This window comes from Amborella trichopoda, chromosome 10 (assembly GCF_054954075.1).
Source record: "Amborella trichopoda isolate Santa Cruz 75 chromosome 10, AtrichopodaSantaCruz75HAP2 v2.0, whole genome shotgun sequence".
Classification (NCBI taxonomy): domain Eukaryota; kingdom Viridiplantae; phylum Streptophyta; class Magnoliopsida; order Amborellales; family Amborellaceae; genus Amborella; species Amborella trichopoda.
The window spans coordinates 2,037,833-2,050,383 of NC_142345.1; positions in this window are offsets into that span (position 1 = coordinate 2,037,833).

Genomic DNA, 12,551 nt, shown 5'->3' on the forward strand with positions numbered 1-12,551 from the left:
ACTCTTACTTTTCTTTTTTACATGACACGCTTACTTTCTTTTTCTTCTTAATTAGTTAAGGAAACTTTAAAATGTAAAACTAAAGGCACACCTCAAAAAATCCATCAAAAAAGGCAGTTTTAATGCTGAAAAACTCCCTAATTTTACATCAAAATTACATGTTAATAAAATTCAGAGAGCTCCACCTTAAATGGATTGTTTAAAGTTATAACCTTATAGAAACCATACCCTTTATTTAATTTGGTATTTACATGCACGCAAGGAGTCCATGAGTTTTCCAAAAACAACAGTGTATGGTTGGTGTATATTATGCATGATTGATTCAATACTTGGGCTTCGTACATCATACTCTATCCGGATCTTTTTTTGTTTTTTTTCTTTTTTTTTTTTGACTAATTACTCTCTCTGGATCTTTACTCGCCTGTTTTTTTTGCACGTGCATTGTACAATTGCATGGCTTGAGATTGTATACAACTGATTATTTTCTTTGATTTTTGTAATGAAAAAAGTTGTTTCCATATTTATACTTCCGAATTTTATTTTTTATTTCGGATGATGACGATAATAAAACAGGACAATATTGGAAAAAAATGTCGGGGCTCGATATACATGAAATATCCAAAATTTTAAATATAATAAGTAAAACTTTTAAGTAAAATTGTAATAACTCTTAAATTATGGATATATGTGTAAGTTTTCCGTTATCTTTTGGCTCCACTTAAACCAATCGCATATCCTTATCACATCATATAATTTTTTAAGATATATATTTGTGGTAGACCAAATATTATTTGCTTATTTGAAATAAATATTGAAGGGCTGAGATTTTCTCTGGCGACACTAGTGGCATGATGGCACACATTCGTTGTATAAGAGCTCCTATTTTCACTCAAGTTGGTTTGAAGCCTATTTAATGCATACTACAACAAATCTAAATCAGATTTTCTTTAATATATAAATTGGAGAAAAAATAGAGAAGCCACATCACTTCATCTTCTTCTTCCTCTCTAAAAGAAATTAAGAAAGAAAGGCTCGTCCGCTGTGTGTTAAATATCTTAGAAACATAACCATCATTTTCTCCCTACTTAAATAAACCAAGAAACTCCATCAATACTTTGGTTCTTGTAGCAAGAGAGGAAAACAAAAATAGAGAGGTCAAACATTTCCGAAAGGTATGTACTGATTTCTATATTATTTGATACATGAGTTTCATCTTTTCAAAAGATTGACTAGTTACAATTAAATACCTCGTTTACCACCCAAAGATTTTAGTAATTTGCTCAGACATTTTTGATAAATTAAGATAAACCCTCAAATTATTACATGGCAAGATAATTTTTAAGAAATAATGAAATAAATATTTAAAAAACTGAGATCATTAATAAAAGTTACAAAGCATTCTTCCAATTTTGGGATGAAAGCAAGGGAAGCTCCTGATACCCATATAAATCATATAAAACGAATCGAAAAAATTATCAACATGAAAAAACTAGAAGAAGGAATAAAAAATAATAAGAAAAAACAATCTATGCACCTTTTTTTTTTTAAAAAAAAAAAAAAAAGAAAAAGAAAAAATCAATGCATTAGTAGGAATTCTTTTCTAAATATTTCACAAAAGACTATCCGATGAATCCAATGCCTAAAGGAGGCATGCCGTAATCCTAGTTCACCAAGAAAACAAACTCAATATTCAAAGAATTACGTATTTCTAGGAAGAACTAATTTTTCAGAATTGAGCCTCTAAGAATTTGATTAAAAAGAGCATCGTTGGATTCACATTGAAAAGTGCAGTTATTTCACATCTGGAATAGTGGGACATGAACGTTGATTGTAAAATATTTAGTTAACTGCAATATGTAAATGTGGAGAAATTAATTTTTCTTTTTCCATCTCCTTTGTTCAGGTTCACTTGCAGGTCCTGCTACTATGGAGTCTTTCCGCTCCTGCATTGTTAAAGTGAGAAGGAGACGAGTAATATTGCTTTCCCCGGTTGTTGGTGCTGAAGAACGAAACATGTTCATCCAAATTAACGTGTCTCACTACAAATTGTTCACTAGTTTGCTCCCTACACAGCAAGATAACAAGAATACCATCATCGCAACTTTTACACATTTCCTAGACTCTAGATCAATCATTTATCAGTTCTTGATTGATGAGTTGCATCGTATGGACGTGGCCGAGCAAATCATTAATGGCAATATCGACTTTATCACTGATAAAGTCTGGCATAAATTAGAGGTCATTAACAGAGTCGGAATGGCACCGCAAGAAGCATTTGTGGTAAATTTGTCGATTGAGATTGTGACGGAGATAGATGATGCGGACGCAGTAGTTGATGAAACATCTCTCGGTATTACTTCTAGGCCAGCGGCTCGGCATGCAGTGGATTCTTTAGAAAGGGTAGATATTAGAGGGGATGAAAAAGTTGTTTGCACTATTTGTTTGTCTGAAATGGGTTCTGATACGGTTGATGTGAGGGCGATGCCGTGCTCACACAGATATCATAGGGACTGCATTGTTTCTTGGCTACAGAACCGGAGTAGCTGTCCGCTGTGCCGTTATCAATTGCCCACTGCCCACTGAATGATCCTTATCTCTCTTGACATTTTTTTGTTTTATAGTTGTAAGAGTAATGCTTATTGGAATTTGCCTTTGTTATTAATCTATCTTTGCTTCAATTGATTATTTATCTCGTATTGTTCTCTTTCATATATGTCATTCTTATTTTCAAATTATTGTTTTAATATATTTCTATCATAATTGGAATTGCCTACAAACTTGAGCAATAAATTAAATTATGACGGAGAATCATGGTTTCCTACTTGGGGTTTGGTTTCCTATTTTTCATGGGGAGTGGATTTTTTTTTTTTTTTTGTGAGCCAAATCACCTTGAGTGTTTCTGCAATCTAAAATTAAGATTTTTAGAGAGAGAACAAGTGAGAGGCTATGTTGTAATCCTCTAAGAACCCTTCTTTTCTTTTCTGTCGATTTTTAGAGAGAATAGAGAAGGTAGTGGTGTGGCCTTCTCTGTTATTGTTCTTGTTTATAATAATCCTCCTAGACTTTCTAATTGTACAAGAGTTTAATTCTTTTTGCTATTGGAATGAATTGCATATGAATCCTAATTTTCTTATTAAAAATTATATTAAATTGTGAAATTAATGTATACATATTTAAATATAATTTGGATGCTTTTTACTGCGACGTGAGTTTTTAATGTCACATATGCTCTATTTATATTTGAAAAAAGTTTATACAACGTTGACACTTTAAATTGTGTTAGTAAGGTGCACATCAAAACTCGATTGGAAAAGGCTATTTTGACATTGGAAAATCATCTAATTGATCATCTCTTCATCAATATATATATATAACTATGAAGAAGGAAAAAAAAAATAGTATTTCAAGTCCTAAAACTAAAAAAACTCTGAAGATAGGTCTTCTTTCTTCTTTTCCTTTTAGTCTGTTATAAGAGCCTATCACGCGTAGCTTTAGCAAATAACAAAATTTGCAACATCAATGCAAAACCTTGTTTTTTATTTTGTATCTATAATAGCTTATTAAGCGTAATTTTAGATCGAAATAAAAGTTAAATTTACATAACTACCTGTTGAATCAAGTTGAGGAAAAGGTGGAGGTTGAAGAGGTATATTAATTTAAGTAATTTGTTATCAATTATTTTAAAACAGTTTGATTTATATTACTTTTGCTAGTATTAAGTATGTATGCTTTAGCTTCTAAAATCAGGTGCGATAAAGTTTGTTTTTATGACCTTAAAAAGTGAGATCTCATAATTGCATTACCTAAATCTATAATTTTTGAGGTTTTTTGTATTTTCAGTTTAAACAATTTTTTATTTTCTTTTCATCATTAATGCATTTAATCCACATCCAAAGCACGTGCGTTTAGATTAGTTTATTTATAAATACATAATAATTTACTATTATGGTATATGTGGCAATACAAAGAGTAAATTATTAATAATATCCTTCATAATTTGCTTGTTCGTCTTTTCGGTTAAATGGACCTTGAATTAATGTGAAACACTAGAAAGAATATTTAAAAAGGAAAATTGTTTCATGCAGCGGGGACCGGCATTTCTACATTTGCGGTCCCCGAGGTATAAAAGCATCCATCTTAAAGATGGATGCAAATAAGTGGTCCAACGAAAAACAATTGAAACTAACAGTCCATATGTTTTATTAATAGAATTATTATTTTTAATTTTCAAATTTTATTTATTTACTATATATTCATGATCTCCATGTTAGAGATTACATGTCCTTAAAAATTAAGTCCAAAAATTAGTCTAAAAAATAGATGTTTAAGAGGCGACCTATTTATACATGGACTCATAGAATCCATATCCTTTAAAAAAACAACCTAGTAATAATGTGAATATCAGTTTTGCTCTTTTCTCGCTCTCTCGAGAATATATTTGGTTTGTCTCTCTCTAAAATGGCATAAAAATCTCCCTCTTTGATTTGTTCTTACTTTTTTAGAATATATTTGTTGTTTCTCTCTGGAAAGTGGCACTAAAATCTCAACTCTCTTTCTTGTCAAAAAAAACAAAAAAAATCTCAACTCTCTTTTACCTATTTTTCTTGTTTCTTGAATCACATACAATTGGGTTTTGGCGTATTTCTTCCAAAATCTCTCTCTTTCTCTCTTAGTTTAATTTCTTACACGACATTCACTTAGATGTTGCTCGTATTTCTTTGTAAGAGAGAAAAGCCAGGTAATATAAACTACCCTCTATATTTGTAGGGCCTTCATCCCTATCTTTAAGAATTGGGCCTCTACAAACTACCCTATCATTATTTAGTAAGAGAGAGGATAGTTATGTAGTATGAGAGGATTGGCTATTAGAAATGCATCTCTTATTTGAGTTTTTTAATTTTCATTATTTTGCTTTTAGATTTAGATTGATTTATATATGGACTCTATTTTTCTTTTTCTAAAATTCTAAATGCTCCATTTATTGGCATAAATTACGAAGACCATGACAATTAAATTTCAAAGTCAGCTATCAAGATTCAAAAGAGGGACCGCCATGACCAAAAATCTAGATTAGTGAGAAAAAAATTTACCTCATTGCAAGCCATATTAAATGATACAGTTTAAACTCTAAATTAAACAATATTCAAATATCATCTACAGTTGAAAAATAAGACTAAAAAAATAGCCAATATCCATTAAATTTAGGAGATATCCACCATTCAATTAACTGATTATCATGAGAAGCCACCTTTTTATCAAAATAAACTAGCAAACACAAATTTTTTATGAAAAAGTTCATGCATCTCCCAAAAACCAAAATACAAGAAATATTCTTCTAAATCAAAACTACCTAATTTTCAAAAAAAAAAACTTAATCAGCTAACAAACCAAAAACCAAAATACAAGAAATATTCTTCTATCAAAGAATAAAAACTACCTAATTTCCAAAAAAAAAAAAACTTAATCAGTTACTAAGAACCCCAAAACCCTAACAAGTCCCACCAAGATGGAACCCAAAACCCCAAAGCGCCCAATACAAAATTTCAAGCACAAACTGACTCATAGATATATAATCCCTTTTATATAAGCTACAATGAAATAAAAAGTTGAATATATAGAAATGAAATTTAGTATTCAATAAATAAATACTTGAGGGAAATCTATGTAAAATCCTGTTTTTTGATATCTTTAGGATATTAGTAGCTTTATAAAACATCTTAGTCCCCATCAATCAACATTGTGGAAAAAATTCTTTGAAATATTTGATCAAACACCCATACATAAAAAATGGCGCAGGATTAGGATTTTTTGAAAAATGTGCTCAGATTTTTTATAAAAAAAAACACGTTTGTTATTAATAAGATGTCAAGTTATTTAGGATTTTGTTTAATATAGATAGTCATAGTGTTACGAAGGAACTACTTAAATCATTTGTTTTTTTAAGTTTTATTTATAATGATCTTATTTTTTATTTTTTGATTTTGATTTTTCCAAAAAAAAAAACTCGACTATTTTCAAAATAATAAGGATGATGATCGTGTATATAGGGGTGGCAATGGGTCGGGTACAACTAGACCGGACACATACCCGAATAGTATTTTCGGGTCTAGATTTTAGACCCATACCTGACCCGTCGAGTCCAAAAGTTGGACCCATACCCATCGGGTCCCAAGTCTATCCCTTCCGGTCTTGAGTCTATCCCGTCGGGTCCCGGGTCTCATCCAGTCCATTCCCACTCTCACTGTGAGCCTTTTTTTATTTGCCTTTATTAGCTTTTTTTTTGGACTTGGACATGACCCACCAAGTCCAAATATTAGACCCATACCTGGATCCATGTCGGGTCTGGGTCCATTGCCACACATACATGTGCACCCAACAAAAAGGAAAAAAAAATAGAGCAAAAAATATAAAAAGAAATTTGTTTACTTTAGCGCAAAATTAATCAGTCAATGTCGACAGTCAGAACATATTGGGCTTCATCAAAAAAAAAAATTTTGAACTTGTTGTTGCAAAAGGGTATGTCTCACTAAGTGCATAAAATAAAATAATACCAAACACATTTTCTGTCCCATAGAACAACGCATTCTCTTTCTCTAGAAATCTTTTTGCAACTAAATGAATCAAATCCTTGTCAATTCAAAAAAAATGAAGAGAGAGGTGGTCATAGCTCTTCCAACTCTCCTATGTGTATAGGACCCCAAATAATCACCATTAAATTTGACATAGATCTCTAGAAAAGTCAAGTTCCACGTCTATGTGATAACTTTTTTAGAGATCTATACCAAATTTAATGATGTTCATTTGGGGTCTTACACACCCATGTGATAACTTTTTTAGAGATATGTACCAAATTTAATGGTGATCATTTTGGGTCCTACACACATATGTACCAAATTTAATGGTGATCATTTTGGGTCCTACACACATAGATGAGAGGGTCTCATAGAATCATTACTATACTATATATATATATATATATATATATATATATATATATATATATATATATATATATATATATATATATATATATATATATATATATATATATATATATATATATATATATATATATATATATATATATATTGGGTCCACCTATACTTAAATCCAATCCAAATTACTATTTCCAACTAAATTTTAGATCCGGATCCAAATCTTGGAACCATACCCTTATCTGGAATCATACCCATATATGAAATTCGGGTTTTGAATGCCCTAAATGCAATGAGCTAACTGCTATTGAGTTTCCCATCGCATTTGTTTTCCATGCTGAACTTTTGTTCTCTTATCGGGTTTAGGTATATCTCTTTTCTACCCTTTCAATTATCACTTTTTTCTTCTATATTTCCATATACGTATTTTATATTTCTATCTCACCTATTTGTACTCCACAATACTAATTTATTCTGACTTTAGGAAGGAAAAAGCACACGGAGGAGGAATATTAAGACTGCAACCCATACACACATAACGATTACCTTTAGGTTCCTGAGTGTAAAATAGAATGGGAAAGCATATAGTTCTCGACGTCTTTATGGAGTACATAAGTAGTTGATCGGAACTATCTATTGACTGGTTTTGGTTTCGACTAGTTTTGATGAACCAACTGGGTATTTTAAAAAAATTCAAAAATATTATATATAAAAAAATTGTTTTATACAGGCTTGACTGTATTTCTACATATGTAGTCCGAAACTATAAGGCATCCCTCTTAACGATGGATGCGAATATGTGGTCTATCTAAAACTAACGGTCCAAATGCTTTCTTAATAGAGTTATTATTTTTAGTAGTTAAAAATTATTTATTTTTCATATTCATGATCTCCATGTTAGAGATTACGTATACTTAAAAATTAAGTCCAAAAATCCATCTAAAAAAAAGATTTATTAAGAGGCCTGCATTGCTACATGTGTGGGCTTGGCCCGCATGCTAACTTCATCTTTATATAAAATCCTTATTTATAAAATCCTAAAAAATAAGGGACTTTGTTTGTAATGTAATTTTTAATGTTTTATCAGTTTAGCAATTATTGGAAATTGTTTTGGCTATTTATAATTTTTTATATTTTTTTTTTTTTTTTATAAAATTTAAAAATACCTCTGGACACAAATCGATTGTCTAAGTCCATTTTTTTCATTAATTTTCAACTTCATTTGGATATGCTTTGTTTAATCATGCTTTAAATATATTTTTTATATTTTATTAGATCTTTTTTTAAACTTTATAACACTTTTTTGACCACCTGGGACTTATCTAGCTAGGCCGGTTGAACCACTTTCGACCCTATGTTTGGTTAACCGTTTCGATTTGCTTTTTTCTACACTTGTTTTTATGTTGATAGACATTCATAGAATTGTAAAATACAACCTAACCAGGCTTTCAAGATTGGAGAGAAGAGTAATAAAATACTTTCAAAATAAGTAGAAGAGCAAATTTTATATCCAATTCTAAAATAAACCCTACATTTCAATTTAGAAGCTTGAGAGAGAGTATTATATAGCTACCCATTTAATGAAATTAAAAAGCCCATAACTATGCTCTATGAGCAGGAGAAAAGGTAATACAATTACCCAAGTATGGTTCCCCTACAATATAAAACTTCTATACTTCCCTTATCCAACTATTCATTTTAAATGGAAGACTTAGATGGCCACAATCACAATGTCACCTACTATACAATTTTGTTTTTAATTCTTCTTTATACAAAACATTTTGACACCAAAATTTGGGCGTGCAATCCTCCATTGAACTCACACCTATAAAAAATATGAGTAATGATCCTATGAGACCCTCCCACACCCATGTGTGTAGGACCCCAAAGAATCATCATTAAATTTGGCACAGATCTCAAGGAAAGTTATCACATAGGTGTGAGACTTGACTTTTTTTTAGATTCGTACCAAATTTAATAATGATCCTTGGGGGTCCTACACACATCGGTGTGGGAGGGTCTTATAGGATCATCACTCAAAAAATAAATATAAAAAAATATTCCTAATAAAATAAAATGACTAAAATACCGTTGAAAGTTTCATAGACATTTTGGTCATTGTATTTTATCAAAAATATTTTTAAATATTTTATTTACATGCGTCCCATTGAGGTGATGATACGTACCCAATTCCATATTCATATAGTTAGCAAAAAAATTAAAAATAAAATACTATGAAGCGTCAGAGCTAGATTAAGTAGTTAGTCGCTGACCTGATCTAAAATAGACAGTTGGATGGAGAGAAAGTATAAAAGTTTTATGCAATAAAGAAAGCATAGAAACCTTTCTCAATAATGTATACAAACTTCCATCGGCACAAAGTGAAATCCCTCGCATTATTCTCCCCGTATTTAAGAAATAAATTGACAAATCATTAGCCAAAGAGTTAAACAAAGAAACATGATGTACAATTCTTATTTTAGTTCTACATTTTCTTCAAGTAATCATTGTATTTATTTAGACAATCTTATTTCCTCTAATTTATATATTCTCGAAAAATCTCATTAAAGAGTTTTAGTTTATAAATTTTTAATTATTAATATTATAAAGTTTAGTCAGTGAGCTATCAAAAAGCACCATTATCAGGCACTCTCAAATGCAATATTTCTTATAAGAGGAAAACTCAAAAGTCCAATCTTGAATCCACGAAACGCAAAATGAAGTTGAGCAAGCACCGACTTTCTTCATTGCGAAAATCAAAGAATTACGTGAAGACAATAGCGTGTGGTTTCCATAAAGTTGCAACCTTAAACAATCCAATTAAGACGCACCTTCAAATTTGATTATAACATATAATTTTGATGTAAATTATTTTTAGGAATATATCAAAATCTATTTTTATATTTAATTATAATAGTTTAAACTCCAAAAATGGTTAAAATCAAGTAGATATATAAACATATGAAATTTTTTAAAATGGACGGTCTAGATAATGTGTTATAAGATGTACTATTTTTGGGACTCAAAATCCTTTTTTATTTCATAATCATGCAATGTCGAGATGCTCAATTAGAGGGTTTTTGAGACTCAAAACAGCCTTTTTCGATGATTTTTTGATATGCATCCACATTGCAACCTTATATAAACTTTTCCAAAACGATATGATGCCATGCCATGATAAAATGCACGTGTAGGAAAATAGAGAGAACATCCATATAGTAGTAACATGTGAAAGGTATTCCCATGCACTGGTCTAATATTTTAAGGACAAGCTTTTTAAGCTTTCTCTACCATATAAAATTTATATAATTCTCCTTATCCAACTGCCAATTCTGAATGGACTGCTGAGAAGGCACCAATCACAATGTAACATCTCTACACTATTTTATTTTTTATTTTTTCACAAAATATTTTAGAACTAAATTTTGAGTATCCACTCCTCTCTTAAACTCACACAAATAAGAAATACAAAACAATACTCAATAAAATAAAATAATCAAAATACCCTTATAAAGTTTAAGGGGTATTTTGATGATTATATTTTATTGAAAAACTCCTTTAATGTTTTTTTTAAGTGTGCCCCATTGAGAAAATGATACACACCAAATTTTATATTCATCAAATTTGTAAAAAAATAAAAAAATAAAAATAAAATACTATAAAGCGTCGAATCTACCTGATCTAAATTAGACAACTGGATGGGGGAAGTATAGAAACATTTCCCATTTTTTAAACCTTAAATCTAAGACTGATTTTACACACGTACCCTAAAATTTTTCCTAAAATACGAAATGCTCCATTTATAGGTGAAAATTATAAAGAAAGTCGATCAACCCACCTTTTTTAAAAAAATAAAAATAAAATTTGGATCGTGGATTCTGTCTTCAGAGTGAAGCGCAATTTTAAAAAAATAACTAAAAAGGCAAGATGACCGACCTTCCGCCTATAAATAAAACATTTAGAATTTTAGAAAAAAAAATAGAGTCTCTATATAAAATCAATCTAAATCTAAAAACAAAAAAATTAAAGTTAAAAAATTGAATTAAAAGATCCATCTCTAAAAGCCAATCATGTCTTATTACATAACTATCCTCTCTCTTATTAAATAATGATAGGATGATTTGTTGAGGCCCAATTCTTAAAGATATGGGTCAAGGCACTACAAATATAGGGAGAGGGAGACTTATTATGATGATTGGGGTACTCTATATTGCGTGGCTTTTCTCTCTCTAGTACTTATTTCTAACAAATAAATAAAAGCAACATAAAAAATGGATTGCCCACTTTTTGGATTTGGGTGTAGTCTCTATAAGGTTGCAACCTCAAACAATCCAATTAAGATGCACTTCCGAATTCTTGGGATTATCTAAAAATATTTTTTTATATCAAATTATAAAATTTTAAACTTAAATAATGGTTAAAATCAAGTAGAACTACACATATGAAAATATTGAAAATGGACGGTCTAGATAATGTGTCACAAGATGCACAATTTATGGGACTCATAAATTTTTTCTTATTTTTTTTTTATTTTCATATTTCTCGATGTCGAGATGATCAATTAGAAGGTTTTTCAACATTAAAACAACATTCTCCGATGGATTTTTGATGTGCATATGTAATTCTACATTTTAAGGTTGCAACCTTATATACTATTTCCTTTGGATTTTTTTTTGTCACTTTGAAAATGTGCACAAAGCTTCAAATATTTTTAACTTTTTTAACTAATATCAAGATGAAATTTGAAGGGTATATACGCCTAATTATGCGCTTTCTACAACTAATATCAAAAAGTAATTCATATAATCTAAAATAACCAACATACCCCTCAATGTCTTAGGGGCAAATTAATCATTTTATTTTTAAAATAGTAACTTTAAAATATTTTTTTTATAAGAGTAGGTCATTTAGATGTGTAGAAACCAAGATTTTTTATCCACCCACAAAAAAAAGAAAAAAATTAAAATTAAATTACTCTGACATGCACTAGATTGTCCAATCAAATCAAACCAAGATTTTTAGACCCACCTACACAAAAACAAAAAAAATTAAATTGAAATACTTTGACATGCTCATGACTGTCCAATCAAATCAAACCAAGATTTTTAGACCCACCCATACAAAAGCAAAAAAAAATTACAATTGAAATACTATGACATGCTCTAGACTGCCCAATCAAGATTTGATGGTTGAGATCCAAAATAATTTAGGTGATTGTAGAGTTTCAAAGGTGTTACAACATTTTTTTTTTTAGACTTTTTATGTTTTTTATAAGTGCTTGAGGGGGAAAAGCATAGATGACCAAAATTTAGCTCAATCCAATGTGTGTATATATATAAGGATAGATAACCAAAATTTAGCTCAATCCAATATATATATATATATATATAGAAAAGATATGCTATCAACTGTATCTTGATAAGAACAATTGTTTCATGCCCGCATTTCAACAATATGCGGGCTGGTCGCATGCTAACTGTGTCCTTTTATAATAATACTTTTCCAATCCTTTTATAATAATACTTTTCCAATTTATTTTTTATAGGTTATTGAGGGTGAAAAGTATGAAAGCCCAAAATTTTGCTCTATTTGATATATAGAAAAAATAAAAAAGAA